This window comes from Meles meles, chromosome 6 (genome assembly GCF_922984935.1).
Source record: "Meles meles chromosome 6, mMelMel3.1 paternal haplotype, whole genome shotgun sequence".
Lineage (NCBI taxonomy): Eukaryota > Metazoa > Chordata > Mammalia > Carnivora > Mustelidae > Meles > Meles meles.
Genome location: NC_060071.1, coordinates 128,410,169 through 128,419,507, shown reverse-complemented (window position 1 = coordinate 128,419,507; position 9,339 = coordinate 128,410,169). Strand labels below are relative to the sequence as shown.

General features: G+C 36.6%; 1 pseudogene; it reads right to left on the bottom strand.

Annotated features, from left to right (window-relative positions):
- Window positions 1-278: 278 nt before the first annotated feature.
- Window positions 279-1,506, bottom strand: LOC123943674 (annotated as a pseudogene).
- Window positions 1,507-9,339: the final 7,833 nt, after the last annotated feature.

Sequence of the window (9,339 nt, the reverse complement as noted above, 5' to 3'; positions counted from 1 at the left end):
ACTTTTAATAGGTCTTAAAATTCTATGACAGATTTTTGGTGAAGTTGTTTCCATTAAAAAGTACTGATTTTAAAAATTAATAACTTAAAACTGCCACACGTACACAAAAACAAATGGTCCACAATATATCCTCCTTTCCTTCTGAAGGTTTTATGAAGCACTGTTATCATTAACCAGTCTTTCACTATTAATCTTAAATGGCCAATTGACACAAACGATTCGGAGACTGTTCTTCCACCACTTATTAAGACTGGGGTAGGAGGTATTGGGGATAACACTCATTTAGCCTTCTGAGCTTTCTGGGCAGACTTAGTGGCCTTGCCAGCTCCAACTGCCTTCTTGTCCACTGTTTTGATGACACCCATAGCAACCATCTGTCTCATGTCATGAACAGCAAAACAGCCCTAAGAAGGATAACCAGAGAAGCTTTCAACACACATAGGCTTGCCAGAAGCCATATCAACAATGGCAGCATCATCAGATGTCAAGAATTTGGGACCATCTTTCCAGGTTTTTTCCAGGACAATGAACTATCTTCTTCTTCAGCTCAGCAAAGTTGTAAGCAATGTGAGCTAGATGACAATCCATCACAGGTGCATCTCCAGCACTGATTTGTCCTGGATGGTTCAGGATAATTACCTGAGCTGCAAAGCCAGCTGCTTTCATTGGTGGGTCATGTTTGCTGACATTGCCACAATGAACATCTTTGACAGATACATTCTTGACATTGAAGCTCACGTTGTCCTCAGTAATACCCTCACTGAAAGCTTCATGGTGCATTTCAACAGACATTACTTCAGGAGTAATACTGACTGGAGCAAATGTGACCACCATGCCAGGTTTAAGAAGACCAGTCTCTACTCGGCCCATAGGGACAGTACCAATGCCACCGATTTTGCAGATGTCCTGAAGAGGCAGACAAGGGCTTGTCAGTTGGATGAACTGGTGGCAGAATGCAATCCAGAGCTTTGGGCAGTGTGGTTACGCTGGCATTCCCATCGTTACAAGTGAATTTCCATCCCTTGAATCAAGGCATGTTAGGATGTGGCTTCAGCATGTATGATGTTCCAACCAGAAATGAGCACAAATGTTACTGTGTCAGGATTGTAGTCAATTTTCTTAATGTAGGTGCTGCCTTCCTTAATAGTATCCTCATATCTCATATGGCTTTAGGGTGACCCAGTGAAATCCATTTTGTTAACACCAATAATTAGTTGTTCCACACCCAGTGTGTAAGCCAGAAGAGCAAGTTCACAGATCTGCCCATTCTTGGAGATACCTGCTTCAAATTCACCAACACCAGCAGCCACAATCAGGACAGCATAGCCTAAGATATGTATGCAATCATGTTTTTGATACAGTCTCTGTGTCCTGCGGCATCAGTGATGGTCGCATAATACTCACTGGTCTCAAATTTCCACAGGGAGATATCAATGGTAATACCACATTCCATTCAACTTTCAGTCTATCCAAGACCCAGGAATACTTGAAGGAGCCCTTTCACATCTCAGCAGCCTCCTTCTCAAATTTTCAGTAGTTCTTTTGTTGACTTCACCACATTGGTGGATAAATGGCTGGTAGTGTTAGACATCCCTGAGTCTATGTGTCCAATGATGACGATGTTGATATGATTTACTTTCCCATTTTGTTTTGGTTTAGCAATGGTTTTCCTGATACCTGTGTTCTGGAGGCAAACACATTGTGAAAACTAATGACATTTTTTAGATATCAAGTTACATATATGCAAGAAAGTACAAAGGTTTTTAGTATTACTTTTGGTTTGTAAAAGCAAGTGTTAGAAAGCCAATGATATATTTGACCCCTCAGTAGTAGACTATTTGCGTAATTTTATGTTGGGGTTTTTTTTTTTTTTTTTGGTTATTTTTTAATCAAGATGATATTTACATAGCATACAAATTCAGAGGTCATGTTTTCAATGAAATGGAGTTCATTAACAAGAGGGTTAACATTAACACAAATTGACCTGTGTTTTATTTTATTTTTCTTCTTTTTTTTAAATTTTTTTAGATTTTATTTATTCATTTGACAGATAGAGATCACAAGTAGGCAGAGAGGCAGACAGAGAGAGAGGAGGAAGTAGACTCCTGGCCCAGCAGAGAGCCGGACGTGGGGCTCGATCCCGGGACTCTGGGATCATGACCTGAGCTGAAGGCAGAGGCCTTAACCTGCTGAGCCACCCAGGCGCCCCTGACCTGTGTTTTAAATTGATAGACTTTATTTTTAGAAAAATTTTAGATTTAAAGAAAATTCAGTAGAGAGTATAGTGTTCTTATTTACTATTCTTTTGGTTTTCCCTATTATTAACATCTTCCATTAATGTGGTAAATTTGTTATAAATGATGAACTAGTATAATATTATATATAATTATTAATAAGAATCTATAGCTTACATTAGGATTTACTCCTAGCATTGTACATCTACAGGTTTTGAAAAATGTGTAAGGATATGTACCCTTAGAGGAAGAGAGGAAAAAATAAAACAAGATAAAATCAGAGAGGCAAACATACCATAAGACACTCTAAATCATAGGAAACTGACTAAGAGGAAGCTGGAGGGGAGAGGGGTGGAGGGATGGGGTAACTGGGTGATAAACATTAAGGAGGACAAGTGATGTAATGAGCACTGGGTATTATACAAGACTGATGAATCACTGACTTCTACCTCTGAAACCAATAATACGTTATATGCTAATGATTGAATTTAAATTAAAAAATAAATTTAGTTTGAAAAGAAGATAAAAAGGACATGTATCTATTATTATAGTATCATATGGAACAGTTTCACTGCCCTAAGAATCCTCTGTGTTTTACCTACTCATCCCTCTTCCTCAACACTCAACTCCCAGCAGTCACTGATCATTTTACTTTCTCTATAGATTTGCCTTTTCTAGAGTGTCATATATTTGGAATAATACAGTATGTGGCCTTTTCATATTGGCTTCCTTCACTCACCAATATGCATTCAGGTTTCCTCCTTGTATTTTTTTGCAGTTCGATAACTCGTTTATTTTATTGATGAATAATATTTCTTGTGTTATCAGTTGTTTATCCATTCACATATAAAAGGAAATTTTGGTACTTTGGGACTTATGCTTATGAGCTTTGGCAGTTATGAATAAAGATGATATAACATTTCTGTGCAGGTTTTTATGTAAAATTAAGTTTTCAACTCATTTAGGTAAATACGAAAACAAAATTGCTGGAAAATTACCCATTTGATATGAGCAACTCAATGACATTTAGTACATTCTCAGTGTTGTACAGCCATCACATCTATCTAATTTAAATATTTTCACCACTATCCCCCCCAAAAAAACCCTGTACCCAGAAGTCACTCCCCAGTCTCTCCTTCCATGAGCTCCTAGAAACCATCAATCTACTTTCTGTCCCTTTGAATTTACCTCTTCTGGGTATTTCATATACAGAATTCTATAATATGTGGCTTTTATGTCTGGCTCTTTCACTTTGCAGGATGTTTTCAAGGTTCATCCATATATCATTGTGATTTTCCTTTACATGGTTGAAGAATATCCCATTTTAAGTGTATAGTGCAATTTGTTTACCCATTCACCCATTTTTGGAGATTAGGTATTTTCTACCTCTTGAGTATTGTGAGTAGTGCTGCTGTTATGAATACGAGTGTGCATGACTGTGTTTGAGTATCTGTCTCCTTTTGGGTACATAAATGGAATGTAGTTGGGGGATCCTGTGATAATTTTATATTTAAGTTTTTGAGGAAACACTAGACTGCTTTCCACAGAGATGCACCATTTACATTCCCACTAGCACTACACCAGGGTTTCAATTTGTCCACATTGTTTCCAACGCTGTGATTTTCCATTTTTGAAATACCGTTATAGCAATCCTAGTAGGTATCAAAAGGTATCTCAGGATTTCGACTTGCATTTTCCTAAGGACTAATGACATCATGTATCTTTCATACACGAGGTGTATCTTTCATGTGCTTTTTGGGCATTCGTGTATCCTCTTTTTTTTTTTTCCCTTTTTATTAATTTTTTTCAGCGTAACAGTATTCATTCTTTTTGCACAACACCCAGTGCTCCATGCAAAACGTGCCCTCCCCATCACCCACCACCTGTTCCCCCAACCTCCCACCCCTGACCCTTCAAAACCCTCAGGTTGTTTTTCAGAGTCCATAGTCTCTTATGGTTCGCCTCCCCTCCCCAATGTCCATAGCCCGCTCCCCGTCTCCCAATCCCACCTCCCCCCAGCAACCCCCAGTTTGTTTTGTGAGATTAAGAGTCATTTATGGTTTGTCTCCCTCCCAATCCCATCTTGTTTCATTTATTCGTGTATCCTCTTTAGAGAGATATCTATTCAAGTCCTTTGCCCTTTTAAGTAGGTTGTTTGTCTTTTATTATTGAGTTTTAGGAGTTCTTTTTATGTTTTGAATATTAAGCCTGTGCTGGTTAATTTTATGTGTCAATTTGACTGGGCTAGTGCATCCTCAGATAGCTGGTAAAATACTATTTCTGGGTGTGGATTGCATTTGATTCAATAGACTGAGTAAAGAGAATCACTCTCACCAAAATAGGTCAGCGTCATTCAAACGGTCAGGGTCTGTGTGAAACAAAGAGACAAATAAAGGATCAATTTTCTCACTTTTCTTGAACTGGGGTGCCCCTCTTTTATCTCAGACATCAAAGCTCTTGGTTTTCAGGCTTTGGGACTCTGGGACTTACACCATCATCATCCTTGCTTTTCAGAGCTTCACTGACTGAATTAGACTATGGGCTTCCCCAGTTCTCCAGATTGCAGATGACAGACTTGGATTTCTCCAATTCCATAACAGTGTGAGGCAATTCCAATGCTAAATGCTCATTTATATTATCTATCTATCTATCTATCTATCATCTATCATCATCGTCATCATCATCATCATCATCATCATCTCTATCTATCCATCTATCATCTGTCTACCATCTGTCATCTATGCATTCTCTCTCTCCTATTGGTTCTGTTTCTCTAGAGACCTGTGACTAATATAAAACCCTTATCACATATGTGATGTGCAATATTCTTTCCCATTCTGTAGATTGTCTTTTCTCTTTCTTGATAATGCCCTTTGATGCATAAATGTTTTTAATTTTAATGAAGTCTAATATACCTATTTTTTTTTCTTTTGTTGATTGTGCTTTTGGTGTTATATCTTAAAATCCATTGTCAAATATAAGGTCATGAATATTCCTACCTATGTTTTCTTCTAAGAGTTTTATGTGTTTAGCTGTTATTATTATTTTTTTAATATTTTATTTATTTATTTGTCAGAGAGAGAGAGAGTGAGCACAGGCAGACAGAGGCAGAGGGAGAAGCAGGCTCCCTGCTGGACAAGAAGCCAGATGTGGTACTCGGTCCCAGGACACTGGGATCATGACCTGAACCAAAGGCAGCCGCTCAACCAACTGAGCCACCCAGGTGTCCCTAATTGTTATTTTTAAATGGTTAATCCATTTTGAGTTTTCTGTTTGTTTGTTTGTTTGTTTGTTAAGAGTAAAATAGGGTTCCAGCTGCATTTTTGTATGTGGATATTTAGTTGTCCTACCACCATTTGTTGAAAGGACTATTTTTTCCCCCATCAAGTTGTCATAGCACCTTTGTTGAAATCCATTAGCTCTAAATGTATGTGCTAATTTATGGACTCAGTTCTATTTCTTTGGTCTATATGTCTATCCTCATGCCAGTACCATATAGTTTTTATTACTGTACCTTTGTTTGTTGCTGTTGTAAGATTTTATTTATTTATTTGAGAAAGAGGAAAGAGAGCACATGCTGTGTGGAGAGGCAGAGGGAGAGGGAAACGCAGGCTCCCTGCTGACAGGGAGCCCAATGCAGGGCTTGATATCTGGAATCATGACCTGAGCTGAAGGCAGATGCTTAACCAACTGAGCCAGCCACCCAGGTGCCTTACTACTGTACCTTTGTAGTAAGTTTTGAAATTTGAAACTGTGAATCACCTAACTTTCTTCTCTTTTAATATTGTTTTGATTATTCAGGGCCCCTTTAAATTTCATATGAATTTAAGAACTGGCTTTTCCACTTTTGAAAAAAAAAATGGAATGTTGATAGAAATGGTACCTATTAATAGAATTCTTTGGGTAGTATTGCCATTGTAAATACAATAAGTCTTTCAATCTATGACTGTATGATATCTTCTCACTTATTTAGATCTTCTTTAATTTCTGTCACCAAGATGTTGCAGTTTTTTAGTCTCTCACTCATTTTTATATCTTCATTTTCAATTCCTTGAACTTCCTTGTATTTCCCATTGTCTTCTATAATTTTAGTCCAATAATCCAGTTTTTATGCCTATTATTCAGCTGAGTCACAAATTTCCCCTCCAGCTTTCCTTCTTATTCAAGAAATTATGTTTTGTTTAGTATCATATGAAAATAAGAAAAAAAATATGATTATATTTTTAATATGTAGCCCTCCCAAATTAAGGAAAATTCAGAGGAAAATGGAAAGGGCAATTGCCCATAATTCTAAGTGCAAAAACACTTGAAATAAAGCAAGTGTTCAATAACTATTTCTGAAAAGTTAAATGAATAGGTGATTTCATGAGTTTCCAAATCATAATAAATGTTTTTACAGTTAAATTTCTTTTTCCTTTTCTTGATAAAATTATTTAAGTACTTCTAATTATGGCTGGGGATATGTTTTATTATAGTTTTGTCTCATTCAGAAACATATTTCTTCATGTTTCTACATAATATTCATTATAATGTTTTTGAAGTGCAGCATCATATCATGATTTTTTTTAAGTGAGAAAAAATATTTATTTATTTTTTTTCCATTTTATTTATTTTTTCAGCGTAACAGTATTCATTCTTTTTGCACAACACCCAGCGCTCCATGCAAAATGTGCCCTCCCCATTACCCACCACCTGTTCCCCCCACCTCCCACCCCTGACCCTTCAAAACCCTCAGGTTGTTGGGGCGCCTGGGTGGCTCAGTGGATTAAGCCGCTGCCTTCGGCTCAGGTCATGATCTCAGGGTCCTGGGATCGAGCCCCACATCGGGCTCTCTGCTCCGCAGGGAGCCTGCTTCCTCCTCTCTCTCTGCCTGCCTCTCTGCCTACTTGTGACCTCTCTCTCTGTCAAATAAATAAATAAAATCTTAAAAAAAAAACAAAACATTAAAAAAAAAAAAAAAAAAAAAAAAAAACAACCCTCAGGTTGTTTTTCAGAGTCCATAGTCTCTTATGGCTCACCTCCCCTTCCAAATTTTTTTTTTTTTTAATAAACATATAATGTATTTTTATCCCCAGGGGTACAGGTCTGTGAATCGCCAGGTTTACACACTTCACAGCACTCACGATAGCACTTACCCTCCCCAATGTCCATAGCCCCCTCCCCCTCTCCCAATCCCACCTCCCCCCAGCAACCCCCAGTTTGTTTTGTGAGATTAAGAGTCATTTATGGTTTGTCTCCCTCCCAATCCCATCTTCTTTCATTTATTCTTCTCCTATCCCCCTTTAAGACTCATTCTTTCATTCAGGATTACAGAAGTTTAGGGCCTTGGGATTATGCAGAGCAAGACAGAGACATATTTAACTATAATAATCTAACATACCACTACATTTCATTTATAATTTTAAGGCAATATCCTATCTCAAGATTTTCTTGAAGAAAATTTCAATGAAGATTTTATAAAATACAGTCTCTTCCCAGGAAACATTCTCTCCCATCACTGTGCTAAGGCAGGTAATGATAATTACAACCAGAAAGAGGTTTTTTTTGTTTGTTTGTTTGTTTGTTTGTTTTTTTTTTTGGATCCAAAGTTTCGTAGTGATTTGTCTTGGTTTTGAAAATTCTAAGTTACAAATCATCACATGTTAATAGAACTAGTTCCTATCAAAGAGATGCAAGAAATCTTGTTAATATTCTAAATCATTTAGTTGGCATAAATAGAAAAAAACTAATAAAAAAGCCATTTTAAAAGTATCTGGCTGATCTGAGGAATTTGACAATGAGGAAATAATGCCACATGATAAAGAAGACTGAAATATTTTTCTGATCCTTTGAGTTTATTTTTATATCTGCTTTCAGAGCAGAAACACATCCTTAAAAACATAACTAGACAAGTACACAAAGATATATATGCTTTTCATTGAAACATTGTTCACATTAGTAAAAAGTTAAGAACCATGTAAATGTATAACAATAATAGGCCAAGCGATTTAAGGAAAGAAATCTGTGCAGGTTAAAAATGACAAGCATCTTTGTTTAGCATGCATTCCTATATAATGTATCACTATGTAAATAAAGAAGTTTGCAGGCAATATGTACAAGTAAACCATTTTTGTAACATATTACACATACATAATATACATATTTTTATAAAGGTATAAAGTTACACATTTTTTTCTTGTTTTGGGCTTATAGTAATTCAAATTATTATATTTTCCTTTAGGCTATGCTAATTTTCCACTTATCTATAACAAATATATGGTACATATTAAAAAGAATATAATTTACCATCTCTCCCTTCAGAATCCTGTGAATAAGGCAATGTTCTTACATTTTGCAATATAATGGACTTTTCACAATTAGATGCATTTAAGAAGCCAAAAGTCATGTTAATAGTACATCAAGATTAAGGATAAAAAAGAAAATACAAAAACATAAACAACTTTATGCAAAGATAAATTAATGGCACAATTTTAGCTTAGAGAACCAGTAGCATCAATTCCTCTCTGAATAATGTCTTGTGATATAAATGGACACAGTCACCTAAAACCTGTACAGAATAATTTAAAAAAAATGCATTTCTGGGGCACCTAGGTGGCTCAGTGGGTTAAAGCCTCTCCCTTCGGCTCAGGTCATGATCCCAGTGTCCTGGGGTCAAGCCCCTCATCAGGCTCTCTGCTCAGCGGAGAGCCTGCTTCGTCCTCTCTCTCTGCCTACCTCTCTGTCTACTTGTGATCTCTGTCTGTCAGATAAACAAATAGAATCTTAAAAAAAAAATTCATTTCTAAGGAGTTTCTAACTGGCATTTGATTTTTTCATTCAAATTGTCTGCATATAATTAGCCATAGGGGCAGAAACTAGCCTGCAAATAATTGTACTTGTGATGGGTTTTTTGAGTAATAACATTGCTACCTGTTCCCTAAAATGAAGGGACTTCTTTCCAGTCATATGTGCAAGTACTTCATTATGAAGTCCATTATTTCCAGCAAGTGCAAAAGATTTTAGTATCAAAATGGTGAATGTGAAAATGCAATAATGTACTCATTCTGGTGATCTTTTGCTTCCGCATTATAAACTGTCCAAACTTCGAGCCTTAGCAATGACCATT